Below are 17,634 nucleotides of genomic sequence, written 5' to 3'. Positions count from 1 at the left end.
AAGCAACACACATAAACGTTCACCAGCAACCTTTATGTGTTACTTAATTTCCTCAACAATTTTCCAAATTAAACAATTGTGGAGAGCAAATTGAGTTTGGAGTAGTATATACATACAACTTTCTTATTGCCCTAATCAAAGACTGGTAGGACAGTCAAGGTAAGAAGGTACGACGATAATCTTACCCTTAGCTCTTTAATGAGACTGGTCTCCTGTGCCTTCAATCCCTCCTTCCGAAGCTTCTGCTCTTTCTTCAATTTCTTTACAAAAGATTTATGTTTCCTCAGATCATCTTTCAGCGCATGAATCCTGCCCTCAATATGACTCTGCTCAGATACTTTCTCTGTTAGGGATGCAATCAAATCAAAGTTATAATAGGTAGTAGCTTCCAATTCAACCAATTATTTATCATTCAAAATACATACCTCAGCAGGGTCAAATCAACTACAATTTTACTTAGTTTCTATTCATTTATTGCTACTTGAAGCTTAAATTTCCAATTAAAATCCACCTGCTTCAATGCAGTAATAGCTGCAAGAATCAAATGGACTCTCACATACCATTTTGTTTTGTTTATCACACATGTCCTGAGATCCCCAGTGGCAGGAAATGCATTTTGATTTTGACACTGTCCTCCTGGTACCATTCTCCTGTAATTATAATCAAAAGCTGTCATTGTACAGTGCAATCAGATCCATAACTCACTAAATGCACTCTTAAAGCTCAGAATACTACAAACACACAGCTGAGCAAAGCAATAGACTCTTAAATGCCTTCTTAATTGGCCCAGTAAGCCAACAGATGAAGGGCAAACAGGGAAGGAAAGAAATACTGATATCCCCCAAAATACCAATTACGCACATAAAGCCCCAACCTCGTCGGACACCGACCGGCCAGAGTCACGGCCTCGTTGGAGACGTGGCTCACACTCTCAACAGCAAATACAGTTGTGGACTCATTGAGATCATAAGCAGGGAAACATCAGGAAACAATTTAAATATAAAATCAGATTTTTAAAAAAATCGAAGCTAATGGTGAGCATTGCATCAATAGGCAGAGAAACACTTGCTGCAAAATAGAGTACATGCAGCAGTTCACTAACCAAAGTTAGAACTAATAATACACTAATCTTGCTCAAAATGTTGAAAAGAATGTTTCATCTTCAACTTTATGATTTTTGGAGATCAGTTCATCTTCTACTCACTTAACTATTCACAGTAACAGAAATTTTGACCAGGGGTGCCCAAACGTTTTCCTGCCACTGTATGTCAATTTAGGCAGCTGCAAGTACCATGATGTCTACTTCTGCATAGACTGCAAGTCAACGTTATTTTTTTTTCAATAATATTACTGGTATTGTGAAAATGGTATTCTTCACCATCCACTTCAAGGTTCGACATGTGTGTTTAGAGATGCTCTTCTGCACACCACTGTTGTAACGTGAGGTGATTTGAGTTACTGTCACCTTCCTGTCAGCTTGAACCAGTCAGTTGTCGTTTTGGGCCAAGATGCTTCATCAGGACTAGAAAAAAAAAGATGAGATCAGAGTAAGAAGGCGGGGGAAGACGTACAAGGTTGTGGGTGAGAGGAGAAACCAGGAGATGGGGAGTGGTGAGGTAAAGAGCTGAGAAATTGGTGAAAGAGATAAAGGGCTGGAGAAGGGGGAATCTGATAGGAGAGGACAGAAGGCCATGGAAGAAAGGGAAGGGGGAAGAGCACCAGAGGGAGGTGATGGGCAGGGAAGGAGAAAAGGTGAGGGAGCAAAATGGGAATGGGGAATGGTGAAGTGGGGGGGGGGGTTTTTACCGGAAGCAGGAGAAATTGATGTTGATGCCATCAGGTTAGAGGCTACCCAGACGGAATAAGGAGTTGTTCTTCCAACCAGAGAGTGGCCTCATCGCGGCAGTAGAGGAGGCCATGGACCAACATGTTGGAATGGGAATGGGAAATAGAATTAAAATTGGTGGCCACCAGGAGAAGTGCCACACCTGCCCCTGGATCTCCTCCCTCACTACCATTCGGGGCACAAACAGTCCTTCCAGGTGAGGCAACATTTCACCTGTAAGACCTGGCCCAGATTGGGAGACCACTTTGACGAGCGCCTACAGTCCATCCAGCAGAGGACAACAGGACCTCTTGGTGGCCACCAATTGACCTGGTTGAGGAAGTGGAGGGATAGGTTAGTAAATTTGCAGATGACACAATGATTGGCGGGGTTGTGGATAGTGTGGATAGCGGAACATTGACAGGATGCAAAATTGGGCTGAGAAGTGACAGATGAAGTTCAACGCAGATAAGTGAGAGGTGGTTCATTTTGGTCGGTCAAATATGATGACAGAATATAGTATGAATGGTAAGGCTCTTAGCAATATGGTGACCTTTTATCCAATATTTTCATTTAATTATTTATTACTCTTTCAGTCTTTTTTCAAAGTTTTAGATTTGATCAGAAAGTCTTTCTTTCTTTCTTTTTTGATTGTATCCTCAAAATGGAATGCCCAGTCCTTTTTTTTTTGTTTTGTTTTTTAGTGTAGTGGGTTTTTTTTCCTTTTCATTTAAAACCCAATGATTTTCCCTTTCTCTTCATAAACTGCAAAGAGAATTGTTATTTTCATTTTTTTATTATATATTTTATACTAGTTTAACAATATCTATGATTTTGACAATGTCTATCTTAATCTTGGATTATATTGTTACTGATATATATATTTGAATTAATTCTCTTCTTGATTGTATTTATGCTTTTTTTAAATCAATGAAAAGATTAATGAAGAAAAAGACTCTTGGCAGTGTGGGGGATGAGAGAGATCTTGGGGTCCGAGTCCATAGGACGCTCAAAGCTGCTGCGCAGGTTGGCTCTGTGGTTAAGAAAGCATACAGTGTATTGACCTTCATCAACTGTGGGATTGAGTTTCGAGCCCGGGGGGGTAATGTTGCAGCTATATCGGACCCTGGTCAGACCTCACTTGGAGTACTCTGCTCAGTTCTGGTCGCCTCACTATAGGAAGGATGTGGAAACCATAGAAAGGGTGCAGAGGAGATCTACAAAGATGTTGCCTGGATTGGGGAGCATGCCTTATGAGAATAGGTTGAGTGAACTCGGCCTTTTCTTCCTGGAGCGACGGAGGATGAGAGGTGACCTGATAGAGGTGTATAAGATGGTGATTGATTGTTTGGATAGTCAGAAGCTTTTTCTCAGCTAACACGAGAAGGCACAGTTTTAAGGTGCTTGGAAGTAGGTACAGAGGAGATGTCAGGGGTAAGTTTTTTATGCAGAGAGTGGTGAGTGCGTCAAATGGGCTGCTGGCGATGGTGGTGGAGGTGTTCTAAGAGTAAACCTAAGAGTAAATTGCTAGGTTCTAAGAGTAAACCTAGCCATTATCGGCCTGTGAGTTTGACGTCACTGGTGGGTAAATTAATGGAAAGTATTCTTAGAGATGGTATATGTAATTATCTGGATAGACAGGGTCTGTTTAGGTACAGTCAACATGGATTTGTGCATGGAAGGTCATGTTTGGCAAATCTTATTGAATTTTTTGAAGAGGTTACCTGGAAAATTGACAAGGGTAAAGTGGCAGATGTTGTCTATATGGACTTCAGTAAGGCCTCTGACAAAGTTCCACACGGAAGGTTAGTTAGGAAGGTTCAATTGTTAGGTATTAATATTGAAGTAGTAAAATGGATTTAACAGTGGCTGGATGGGAGATGCCAGAGAGTAGTTGTGGATAACTGTTTGTCAGGTTGCAGGCCAGTGACTAATGGTGTGCCTCAGGAATCTGTACTGGGTCCAATGTTGTTTGTCATATACATTAATGATCTGGATGATGGAGTGGTAAATTGGATTAGTAAGCATGCAGATGATACTAAGATACGTAGCATTGTGGATAATGAAGTGGGTTTTCAAAGCTTGCAGAGAATTTGGGTCAGTTAGAAGAACGGGCTGAAAGATGGCAGATGGAGTTTAATGCTGATAACTGTGAGGTGCTACTTTTTGGTAGGACTAATCAAAATAGGACATACATGGTAAATGGTAGGGCATTGAGGAATGTAGTAGAACAGTGTGGTCTAGGAATAATAGTGCATAGTTCCCTGAAGGTGGAATCTCATGTGGATAGGATGGTGAAGAAAGCTTTTGGTGTGCTGGCCTTTATAAATCAGAGCATTGAGTATAGGAGTTGGGATGTAATGTTAAAATTGTACAAGGCATTGGTGAGGCCAAATTTGGAGTATTATGTACAGTTCTGATCACCGAATTATAGGAAGGATGTCAACAAAACAGAGAAAGTACAGAGGAGATTTACTACAGTGTTACCTGGGTTTCAGCACCTAAGTTACAGAGAAAGGTTGAACAAGTTAGGTCCTTAATGTTTGGAGCGTAGAAGGTTGTGGGGGGACTTGATAGAGGTATTTAAAATTATGAGGGGGATAGATAGGGTTGACATGGATAGGCTTTTTCTATTGAGAGAGGGGAGATTCAAACAAGAGGACATTAGAACAAGAGAGTTAAGGGGCAAAAGTTTAGGGGTAACAGAATGGGAACTTCTTTACTCAGGGAGTGGTAGCTGTGTGGAACGAGCTTCCAGTAGAAGTGGTAGAGGCAGGTACGATTTTGTCATGAAAAAAAAATTCATTAGGAAAATGGACAGGAAAGGAATGGAGGGTTATGGGCCAAGTACAGGTAGATGAGCCTAGGTGAGAGAAAGCGTTCGGCACGGACTAGAAGGGCCAAGATGGCCTGTTTCCATGCTGTAATTGTGATATGGTTATATGGAAAGCAGGAGATTGCAGCTGAGAGGAAAAATGGATCAGCCATGATGAAATGGCAGATCAGACTTGATGGGCCAAATGGCCTAATTCTGATCTGCATCTTATGGTCTTAACCACATTCTCTACTACCCCTTTATAATCCCTCCCCAATCCTATCGCCCTCTTTCTAATCCCACACCACTTCCCCACTACCCACAACACAATTGCGTCGTGTTCTGGTTGCTTCATGATTGGAAAGGTGCAGAGGAGGTTTGTAAACGTAACTTTGCTGGATCAAAGAACAACAGTACAAAAAAGATCGTTACTTATCTATCCACCCGTTTATTTCTTCGAGCTCAGCCGGCGAGTGAATTGGGACCCGACATCAGGGAGAGAACCTTTCTGATCTCCCCGGCAGTTCAACACATTCACTGCCTGATGTCAGAATTGTCAGAAGTTATAAGGCCACCGATACAAAAGAACAATCAATTTGATAATTATTCCAGCCAAGTCAATGGATTATTGATACAAAGAATAATCAGCTTGATAACCATTCCGGCCAAGTCAATGGACTACTGATACAAATGAACAATCAGCTTGATAATTATTCCGGCCAAGTCAATGGACTATTGATACAATGAACAATCAGCTTGATAATTATTCCGGCCAAGTCAATGGACTATTGATACCAATGAACAATCAGTTTGATAATTATTCCGGCCAAGTCAATGGACTATTGATACCAATGAACAATCAGTTTGATAATTATTCCGGCCAAGTCAATGGACTATTGATACAATGAACAATCAGTTTGATAATTATTCCGGCCAAGTCAATGGACTATTGATACAATGAACAATCAGTTTGATAATTATTCCGGCCAAGTCAATGGACTATTGATACAATGAACAATCAGTTTGATAATTATTCCGGCCAAGTCAATGGACTATTGATACCAATGAACAATCAGTTTGATAATTATTCCGGCCAAGTCAATGGACTATTGATACAATGAACAATCAGTTTGATAATTATTCCGGCCAAGTCAATGGACTATTGATACCAATGAACAATCAGTTTGATAATTATTCCGGCCAAGTCAATGGACTATTGATACAATGAACAATCAGTTTGATAATTATTCCGGCCAAGTCAATGGACTATTGATACAATGAACAATCAGTTTGATAATTATTCCGGCCAAGTCAATGGACTACTGATACAATGAACAATCAGTTTGATCGACACCCCAGCCACCTGAATTAAAGTAAGGAATGTCCTACCTGGTTTGCTGGAGCCACAACATAATTACAAAGATAAGTCAAATTTGTGTTTTAATTAAGAAAGCAATGTTCTGTCTAATTTCCATCAGGTACTGCTTTTTGTCAAAATCAAAAGGTGCGAAAAGCCCAGAGACATCTTATGTGGATCTGGACGAACCTTAACCCTTATCTTGCTCCAAAGAAAGCAGCTGTGAGACATTATTCAAACACACTGCAGTCACAGACATAGTCAGTACCGAGTCCATTGTTTACAGGGATCTGAGAATCCCCCATTCCTTTAAACTTTATCAGGTTTACCAGGATGCTCCCCAGATCAGAGAGCATGACTTTATGGGAATGGGTGAATGAGTTAGGGCTTTTCTCCTTGGAGCGAAGGAGGGTGAGAGGTGACTTGATGGAGGAGATGAAAAAGGCATAGATCAAATGGGCAGTCAGAGACTTTTTCCCAGGTTGGAAGTGGCTAATGGGGAAGGGGGGCATCATTTTAAAATAATTGGAGGGAAGTATAGGGGGGATGTCAGAGGTAAATTCTTCACACAGAGTAGTGAGTGTATGGAACACCCTGCCAGGGGTGGTGGTAGAGGCAGATACATTAGGGACATTAAAGATGGGCACATGGATGACAGAAGAATGGAGGGCTCTGTGGAAGGGAAAGGTTAAATTGACCTTAAAGTAGGTTAAAGATTAGCACCACATCGTGGGGTGAAGGGCCTGTACTGTGCTGTCAGGTTCTATGTTCTGTCCCTCCACAGCTATATATTCTTACCATCATTAAGGACCCCCACCACCCAGGACATGCCCTCTTCTCATTGCTACCATCAGGGAGGAGGTACAGGAGCCTGAAGACCCACAGTCAATGATTCAGGAACAGCTTCTTCCCCTCTGCCACCGGATTTCAGAATGGACATTGAACCCAAGAACACCACCTCACTGTTTCTTGCAGTCTTTTTGCACTACTCATTTAGTTTAATTTTTAGTATGTTTCCTATTGCAACTTACAGTGTTTTTATGTCGCAAGTTTCACAACAACTTTCCCAATATATGTCAATGATGTGAAACCTGATTCTGATCAAGTGTGGTGATTCATCACTGGTGATACGGAACAGAATCAGAATTTGGTTCATATCACTGGGGTACGTCGTGAAACTTGTTGTTACGTGGTAGCAGTACAATGTGATACATAATAAACAAAACTGTGAATTACTGTATATATATATATATATATATATAATAGTTAAATTAATTAAGTAGTGCAAAAAGAGGGGGAGAAAAGTAGTCAGCTCGTGTTCATGGTTTCATTGTCCATTCAGAAACCTGATGGCTGAGGGGAAGGAGCTGTTCCTGAGTTGTTGAGTTTGTGCCTTCAGGCTCCTGTACCTTCTCCCTGACGGTTGTAGTGAGAAGAGGGCATGCCCTGGGCGATGGGGGTCCTTGATGGTGGAGGCCGTCTTTTTGAGGCATCGCTCCTTGAAGATGCCCTGGATGCTGGGGAGGTTAGTGCTCATGATGGAGCTGACTGAGTTCACAACTTTCTGTAGCTCCTTTCGGTCCTGTGCAGTGCCCACCCCCACCACCATACCAGATGGTGATGCAGCCGATTAGAATGCTCTCCATGGTACATCTGTAGAGATTTGCAAGTGTGTTTTGCAGACATACTAAATCACCTCAGCTTCCTCATGATATATAGCCGATGTTGTGCCTTCTTTGTAACTGCATCGATATCCTCAGAGATGTTGACACCCAGGAACATGAAATTGCTCACTCTCTCCACTTCTGATCCCTCTGTGAGGACTGATGTGTGTTCCCTCATCTTACCCTTTGAGGTCTGCAATCAGTTCTTTGGTCTTACTGACGTTAAAACTAGTGATCTTGTAGTTAGGGACCCTCTTGGAAAGATTGATCACAGTAAGATTTAGTTTCCCATACAAATGGAGGGTGCAAAAGTTTGATATAACACTAGTGTATTATGCCTAAACAATGGAGACTACAATGGGATGAGGAAGGATTTGGTTAGTGTCGACTGGGAACACAGGCTATATGGCGGGACTACTGAGGAACAGTGGAAGACTTTCAAAGAGATTTTTCATGGTGCTCAATAAAAGTATATTCCAGTAAAAAGCAAGGACAGTAAAAGTGGGGAGAGCCAGTCTTTGATGACTAAGGATATAAAAGAAGGCGTCAAACTAAAAGCCTGTGAATAGAAAGCCTCCAAGAGTAGTGGGAAACTGGAAGACTGGGAAAATTTTGAAAAGCAACAAAGGGCCATCAAGCAGGTAATAACGAAAGGGAATAAAGAAAGAAAATAAAGAAAATATAAAAACTGAGAGTAAAAGTTTTTATAATTATATAAAGTGGAAAAGGGTGGCTAAAGTGAACGTAGGTTCCTTGGAGGGATGAGAAGTGGGAATTGATATTGGGTAACGAGGAAATGGCAGAAGCTTTGAATGACTATTTTGTGTTGGTCTTCATGGTGGAGGACATGTTTAACATGCCAAAGAGAGATGTTATGGAAGTGATGGGAGGTGAAGACCTCGATACAATAGCTATCTTTAAAGAGGTAGTGCTGAGCAAACTTGTGGGCCTGAAGATACATAAGTCCTCTGGACCTGATGGAATGCATCCTGGGGTCCTGAAAGAGATGGCAGAATTTATAGTAGAGGCTTTGGTGAGAATCCACTAAAATTCTCTGGATTCTGGGCAGGTTCTGGTGGATGAGAAGACGGCGAATGTCACGCCACTGTTCAAAAACTGATGTCGGCAAAAGCAGGTAACTACAGGTCAGTAAGTTTAACATCTGTAGTTCGGAAAATGCTTGAAGCTATCATTAAAGAAGAAATAGCAAGACATCTGGCAAGAAATGGATCCATCAGGCAGATGCAGCATGGATTCAGCAAAGGCAGATCCTGTTTGACAAACTTACTGGAGCTCTTTGAGGTTATAATGAGCGCAGTGGATACAGGAGAACAGATGGACGTTATTTACTTGGATTTCTGGAAGGTGTTTGATAAGGTGCTGCATAAAACACTTATCCATAAGATAAGGATGCAAAGAGTTGGGGTGATGTATTAGCATGGATACAGGATTGGCTAACTGAAAGAAAGCAGAGTTGGGATACATGGGTGTTACTCTGGTTGGCAATCGGTGGTGAGCGGTGGTGCCATACGGGTCGGTGCTGGGCCTGCAACTGTTCACGATATATATTAACCATCTCGAAGAGGGAATCGAGTGTAGTGTATCTAAGTTTGCTGATGATACCAAATTGAGTGGAAAAGTAAATTGTGTAGAAGATACAGAGAGATACGTATAGATAGGTTAGGTGAGTGGGGCAAGGGACTGGCAGATGGAGTACAATGTTGGTAAATGCGAGGTCATCTACTTTGGAGGGAAAAATGGAAGAGCAGATTATTATTTAAACAGTAAAAAGTTCCATCATGCTGCTGTGCAGAGGGACTTGGGAGTAATTATGCATGAATCACAAAAGGTTGGTTTGCAGGTGCCGCAGGCTATCAAGAAAGCAAATGGAATGTTGGTCTTCATTACTAGAGGGACTGAATTGAAGAGCAGGAAGGTTATGCTGCAACTCTACAGGGTACTGGTGAGGCTGCACCTGGAGTACTACATGCAGTTCTGGTCTCCTTACTTGAGGAAGGATTTACTGGCTTTGGAAGCGGTGCAGAGGAGGTTCACTAGGTTGATTCCAGAGATGAGGAGTTTAGACGATGAGGAGAGATTGAGTAGCCTGGGACTGTACTCGCTGGAATTCAGAAGAATGAGAGGAGATCGTATAGAAACATACAAAATTATGAAGGAGATAGATCAGTGTGACAACAGACCAAATTATCAGAAGATTGATGCCAATAAGAGGACAATGGGGGAACATTCAGAAATGTTAATGGGGGACGAGAGATATTAACAAAAATTTTCAAGACCGGTTGCTTTGAAACTGAACTGTTTGAAGTTTGATGGACAGACAATACCCCAGCAGGGAGATAAAAGGGACAGGTTCGCTAAGGCAACAGACACACCACGACACCACGAGGTAACGAGACCCGGGAAGCGGTGTGCCCCCACAAGTTGGTGAAAGTTTTGGAGGTCTGCTCGCGGGCCCAGCCATAGACGCGGTACGGTCGGCGGGAACCTGGTGTGTGTGTCCGCCCTTGCCTGGGTGCCGGGCTCACCGCAGAAGAACGATCGTATCTGGAATGGAGGGATCACAGTCGGTGACCTCAGAAGACATTACAAAGGGCTCGCCCAAAAGCTAACTGCGAGGAATATCGAAGGTTTGTTTGGAATCCGATTTGCATATTCATTCACTCTCTCTCTCTCTCTCTCCCCAACGGCACAACAGCGATTACTGAGAACTGAACTAAATTGAACTGAACTCTGTGTCACTTGAGACTGATCATTTTACCCCTAGACTGCGATAGAGCTTGATTGATCCTATTATCCTAGTTCTGTGTACATGTGTGTTTTATCATTGCTAACCTGTTGCATTTATATCCTTATGATTAGAGTACTGTGTTGCTTATTTCTTTAATAAAACATTCTTAGTTCCAGTAATCCAGACTCCAACTAAGTGGTCCATTTCTGCTGGTTTGGCAACCCAGTTATGGGGTATGTAACATCAGATAGAGGCAAGAAAATTGTTTCCACTGGAAGGTGAGACTAGAACTAGGGGACGTAGCCTCAAGATTTGTGCGAAGTGATTTCGGATGGAGATGAGGAGGAAGTGCTTTTCCCAGAGGGTGGTGAATCTGTGGAATTCTCTGCCCAATGAAGCAGTGGAAGCTACCTCAGTAAATATATCTAAGACAAGGTTGGATAGAGTTTTGCACAGTAGGGGAATTAGTCATAGTCATACTTTATTGATCCCGGGGAAAATTGGTTTTTGTTACAGTTGCAATAATAAATACTAATAAAACCATAAATAGTTAAGTAGTAATATGTAAATTATGCCAGGAAATAAGTCCAGGACCAGCCTATTAGCTCAGGGTGTCTGACCCTCTAAGGGAGGAGTTGTAAAGTTTGATGGCCACAGGCAGGAATGACTTCCTATGACGCTCTGTGTTGCATCTGGGTGGAATGAGTCTCTGGCTGAATGTACTCCTGTGCCCAACCAGTACATTATGTGGTGGATGGGAGACATTCTCCAAGATGGCATGCAACTTGGGCGGCATCCTCTTTTCAGACACCACCATCAGAGAGTCCAGTTCCATCCCCACAACATCACTGGCCAAACGAATGAGTTTGCTGATTCTGTTGGTGTCTGCTACCCTCAGCCTGCTGCCCCAGCACACAACAGCAAACATGATCGCACTGGCCACCACAGACTCATAGAACATCCTCAGCATCGTCCGGCAGATGTTAAAGGACCTCAGTCTCCTCAGGAAGTAGAGATGGCTCTGACCCTTCTTGTAGACAGCCTCAGTGTTCTTTGACCAGTCCAGTTTATTGTCAATTCGTATCTCCAGGTATTTGTAATCCTCCACCATGTCCACACTGACCCCCTGGATGGAAACAGGGGTCACCGGTACCTTAGCTCTCCTCAGGTCTACCACCAGCCACTTAAAGTCTTTTTCACATTAAGCTGCAGATAATTCTGCTCACACCATGTGACAAAGTTTCCTACCGTAGCCCTGTAATCAGCCTCATCTCCCTTGCTGATGCATCCAACTATGGCAGAGTCATCAGAAAACTTCTGAAGATGACAAGACTCAGTGCAGTAGTTGAAGTCCGAGGTGTAAATGATGAAGAGAAAGAGGGACAAGACAGTCCTCTGTGGAGCCCCGGTGCTGCTGATCATTCTGTCGGACACACAGACGTACTGTGGTCTGCCAGTCAGGTAGTCAAGAATCCATGACACCAGGAAAGTATCCACCTGCATCGCTGTCAGCTTCTCCCCCAGCAGAGCAGGGAGGATGGGGTTGAACGCACTAGAGAAGTCAAAAAATATGACCCTCACAGTGCTCGCTGGCTTGTCCAGGTGGGGTAGACACGGTTCAGCAGGTAGAGGATGGCAGCCTCAACTCCTAGTCGGGGCTGGTAGGCGAACTGGACGGGATAAGTGTGGCCTGACCATAGGCCAGAGCAGCTCCAGAACAAGTCTCTCCAGGGTCTTCATGATGTGGGAGGTCAATGCCACCGGTCTGTAGTCATTGAGGCCGCTGGGTTCCGAGGAAAAGGCAGGTAGGTGGAGATGAGTCGATGGGCAGATCAGCCATGATCTTATTAAATGGTGGAGTAGGCTTGATGGGCCAGATGGCCTACACCTGTTCCTTTTTCCTATTTCTTATGTTCCTATGTAGGAGGTGGCAGTCTGGTGCTTATGGTCTCACTCCAAGGCTTGACTGATGAGAAATTTCCACTTTGTATAAGGTGCTGTTCTGGTCTCGGGGACCCATCTATGTTCTCCTGAATATCAGGCAGCTTTTTGTGTAGGGCATAGAATGGAATCGAGATATAAGGACATGAGTTCAGTGGGGCAGTAGCAGGCAGAGACAACAGGCCAACCCGGAGAGTCCGATCTGTGGATCTTTGGTGGGAGGTAGAAGCGAGCAGTGCAGGGTAAGGGAACTATGAGTTTGGTAACAGCGGTTGGGAGTTCTCCAGAGTGGATGAAGTCAGTGATGTGTCGGAGACAGTTTTCTGATGGTGTGGGGTGGGGTCTTCCTCGAGGGGTAGGTGTGAGGAAGTGTCTGAGAGTCACAGCCTGGCCTCAGCAAAGTAGAGGTCAGTGGGCCACACTACAACAGCATCCCATTTGCCTGCCAGTTTGATGGTCAGGTTGGGATTGGTGCGGGGAGAGCAGAGGGCAGTGCGTTCAGTAGAGGAGTGAAGGAGTGATGAAGTCGAGACGGTTGATGTCCCTTCGGCAATTCGAGATGAGAAGATCCAGAGCAGGCAGAGAACCAGAGCGGGGAGTCCAAGGAGAGGAGGAGGTGAGTGAGGGTAATTTCAGAGATGTGAGAGCGGATCTTTTACACAGAGAGTGGTGGGTGCCTGTGGTGGTGGCTGAGATAGATACAATAGAGATTTTTAAGAGATGTTTAGATAGGCACAAGAATGTGAGGAAGATGGGAGGATATGGACATTGTGTAGGCAGGAGAGATGAGCTTAGTTAGCTATTTGATTACTAATTTAATTGGTCTGGCACAACATTGAGGGCCAAAGGGCCTGTTCCTGTACTATACTGTTGTATGTTCTATTAAAGGACTCCTGTCCTCAGCTGCAGGGATATCGTTGAAGGAACGTCTGAGGGTCACGCCAATGGGTCTTTTCACTGCTTTAGCCTTCAGCCCAAGCAGGGCTTTGGTTCGGAGGTTGGGAACGTGAGCTGGCTTTCAAGTTAGCAACCAAACCTGCTGGCAGATGTTTGCCCTGGCCAGACAGCTTGGTGTCAGCGTGAGTAAGAGAGAGAGAGAGAGGATTCCAGTCTTTCTGCATGTAAGGATGTAATGCTGAGGCATTATAAGGCAGTAGTGAGGCCTCACCTGGAGTCTTGTGTGCACTTTTGGGCCCCTTATCTCAGAAAGGATGGACTGATATTGGATGTTTGAATAGGCAGCTCAGGCAATGCATCACCAAATGATTAGATAGGGCGTCAGAGGTTAAAGGGAAAATGGGTTTGAGAGGGAAATGGATCAGCCGTGATGAAAGGGCAAAGCAGACTCGATAGGCTGCTCCAATGTTTTAAGTTCTTCCGGTCTTTCATATGGAGACTGTCCTCCAGTCCGCTGAAGGAGTCTGTTAATGAGCTAGACCTGGAGGTCCTCCATTGGTCAGAATGGACCATGGATGTTGTGTCCGAGCTGTCTACATGATGTGCAAGCCAGGGAAGTACAACACGGAGAGCAAGTTTTTGCCCACACAGCAGGCTAGCTCTCTCCATGCAGCTGACAAATGCAAAGGAATGGCAGAGATCGACAGTTTGGCACCGGCAATGTCAGAGGAGTTTCCAGTTAGTGCTGAACTCAATGTAGGGACTCCAGCTTCAGAATTTTCCCTCTGGGTTTACTCCTGAGCCTCTCCCCAATCTGGCAAGGTGGTCTTGTTGGACTGTGAGGGAACGGCAAATTGGAATCACCAATTGCAAGTCTTGTGGAAGAATTCAAATGCACTCACTGAATCTGAAGATACTGTTATTCGAACAGTGGCCCCCTGTGTGGCAACGGAGAGGAAGTGGACTCCATCTGAAGCCGTTCAGAGTGCTAAGTCTGCTCTTCACTTCAGAGATGTGGGTGGCCAAGTCCAACATGGGAGAGCCGGGCTCGGGCTTGTCCCAAAGGCTCCTCAATGGCACAGGGCAACACCAGTGCAAAAGGGATGGCTCATGGTGGAGGAGTTGAGAAGACAGGAGGAGGCAGAGCGACACGCCAGAGCCCTCTCAATGACCAAGCAGGACCACTGGACTAATTGGGAGAGCCTGGAAAAGAGAAAACTTAGCTGGCGTGACATCTGGGAGATGGAGGGATCCCGGCTAAGTTTTGTCACCAGAGCCACTTATGACCTCCTACCCACACCCCAGAACCTGAACCAGTGGTGGGGAGAAGACCCCGCTTGCTCTCTTTGTCAAGCACCTGGATCACTAAGGTACATTTTAACAGGATGCACCACGAGCCTCACCCAGGGGCGGTACACTTGGCGGCATAACCAAGTTCTCAGACAGCTGGCATCAATCTTGGAATAGAGGCGAATCACCACAAATGCTCTCCCACAAACATCGGCAGTAAATGTCCACATCACACGATTTGTACCAGCAGGCCAACCTCCAGAGCACCATATAACATCGAAAGATGTAAGCATGCTGCAGGTTGCTCGGGATTGGAAAATGGACATGAACTTGGAAAAAAAGCTTGTGTTTCCCCCAGACATTGCGGCTACAGCACTCGGGCCAGACATGGTCCTGTGGTCCACAACAGCCAAGCTGGCATATGTTGTGGAATTGACAGTACCATGGGAAGATGGTGTCGAAGAAGCTTATGAGAGGGAAAAGACCAAGTACTCCGAACTGGCAACTGAAGCTGCCCAGAATGGCTGGAAGACCAAGATTTTCCCTGCAGAAGTGGGATGCAGGGGATTCGTTGCCACATCTACGACCAGTCTATTGAAGAAGATGGGGGTGAGGGGTCACTCCCTCCAACAAGCAATCAAGTCCTTGTCAAATGCAGCAGAAGAAAGCAGCAACTGGATTTGGATTAAAAGGAAAGACAACAACTGGGCTGCAAGATGAAGACAGGAGGGTATGGAACTGAGGGGGGTGTATCTGGGACACCAGGTAGCACCGTTGAGCCCTCTGGAGACGTCGTGGGCTTATCAACGAAACGTCAAAGGAGAGTGCCCACCTGATGACCCCGATGACGTACCTACCCTCCCCCCTTGTCACCACTCCAAGCCCACTGCCAGCATCGAGAGTGCCAACTTACCATAAAGAATTGAAACATCAAGTCCTAGTAGCTCTACTTCTAATGGAGAGCATTCTAACCGGCTGCATCACTGGTCTGGTATGGAGGGGCCACTGCACAGGATTGGAAACAACTGCGGATGGTTGCAAACACAGGCAGCTCCAACACAGGAAATAGCCCACCCCCCTCCCCCTCAGCATCAAGGACATCTTCAAAAGGTGATGCCTCAGAAAGACAGCATTCATTAATAAGGACCCCCCCATCACCCAGGACATGCCCTCTTCTCATTGCTACCATCAGGGAGGAGGTACAGGAGCCTGAAGACACACACTCAGTGATTCAGGAACAGTTTCTTCCCCTCTGCCATCAGGGGGGAGGTACAGGAGCCCGAAGGCACACACTCAGCGATTTAGGAACAGTTTCTTCCCCTCCACCATCAGGGAGGAGGTACAGGAGCCTGGAGACACACATCCAATGATTCAGGAACAGCTTCTTCCCTCTGCCATCAGATTTCTGAATGGACACTGAACCCATGAACAACACCTCGCTGCTTTTTTTGCTCTCATTTTGCACTCTTTAAATTTTGTATCAGGATCAGGTTTAACATCGCTGGCATACGTCATGGAATTTGTTAACTTTGCGGGAGCGGCACAATGCAATAACAAGTGAATTACAGCAAGTATATGTACAGTATATTAAATAGATAAATTTAAACAAGTAGTGCAAAAAACAGAAAATTTACAAAAAAAAGTAATGAGTTCATGGGTTGAATGTCCATTTTGAAATCTGTGTATATAAGCTATCTTATGTTTTTATATTTATTCCGTTTTTTTTAAATTACAGTGTTCTTTATCTTATTGTGTTGGTTATCTTGTGTTTTTTTTTTGTCCTGTATCAGATCTGGAGTAACATTTATTTTGTTCTCCTTTACACTTGACATTAACCAATCGTGGACTTCTCCTGCGTTCCGAGAACCAATCAGTAACTTCACTGAGGAACTGAAGCGACTTGCAGCATCTAAGGTCCCTCTTTTGGGCAACACTCTACGAGCAAGCTGGGTGCATCGGAAGCTTTCAAACTCCCCTTACCTTCGAACGTTACTTGCTGCTGGTGTTCCACCTGACCGACCTCCTTCGGGAGAGGAGCCCAAACAAACGTGCGGTAATCTCCAGCTGTACTCCGTCCAACCTGCGGCAAAACGGAAGGATAGCTAAAAGCCAAAGAACTGTGCAGGCAGATCACAAAACTACAAGACATAAAGCACTGTGCAAAAGGCTCAGGTATATAGTGGGGTGCCCAAGACTTTTACACCGTACTGTAGTAAATTTATGTATCACACAGAATCAGGTTTATTATCACCGGCATGTGTCGTGTAATTTGTCCAATTAGCAGCGACCATTCAACGCAACACGTAATGAAGAAGAAAAAAAGAAAAATAAATAAGTAAATCAATTACAGTATATGCATGTTGAATAGATACAAAATTGTGCAGAAACAGAAATAATATAGATTAAAAAAGCGAGGTAGTGTCCAAGGGTTCAATGTCCATTTGGGAATCGGATGGCAGAGAAAGAAGCTGTTCCTGAATCGCTGAGTGTGTGCTGTCAGGCTTCTGTCCCTCCTACCTGACTGTAACAGTGAGAAAAGGGCATGCCCTGGGTGCTGGAGGTCCTTAATAATGGACGCTGTCTTTCTGAGACACCGCTCCTTGAAGATGCCCTGGGTACTTTGTAGACTAGTACCCAAGATGGAGCTGACTAGATTTACCATCCTCTGCAGCTTCTTTCGGTCCTATGCAGTAGCCCCCACCTCCCCCCACCCCCATATCTGACAGTGTCAGAATGCTCACCACGGAAGTTTTCAAGTGCATTTGTTGACATACCAAATCTCTTCAAACTCCTACTCTGTAGCTCTCAATTCTGTACTGCTGCCATGAAGAATAAAATTTCACGACATATGTGAGTGACAATAAACCTGATTCTGATGTGGGTGTCTATTGTGGACTGAGAGTAGAAGGGGGCAGGGAGAGGGGAATCATGGTTGGGAAAAGGGAAAGGGAGAGGGGAGGGAGCAGGAAGCACCAGAGGGACATTCTGTAATGATCAATAAACCAATTGTTTGGAATCAAATAACCTTGCCTGGTCTCTCAGGGCTGGGTGTGTTTGCACCTGCCTCTGGCACTCCTTCTCTGCCACCTGTCCCAC

Source organism: Mobula birostris, chromosome 10 (assembly GCF_030028105.1).
Source record: "Mobula birostris isolate sMobBir1 chromosome 10, sMobBir1.hap1, whole genome shotgun sequence".
Lineage (NCBI taxonomy): Eukaryota > Metazoa > Chordata > Chondrichthyes > Myliobatiformes > Myliobatidae > Mobula > Mobula birostris.
This window is presented reverse-complemented; position numbering follows the sequence as displayed.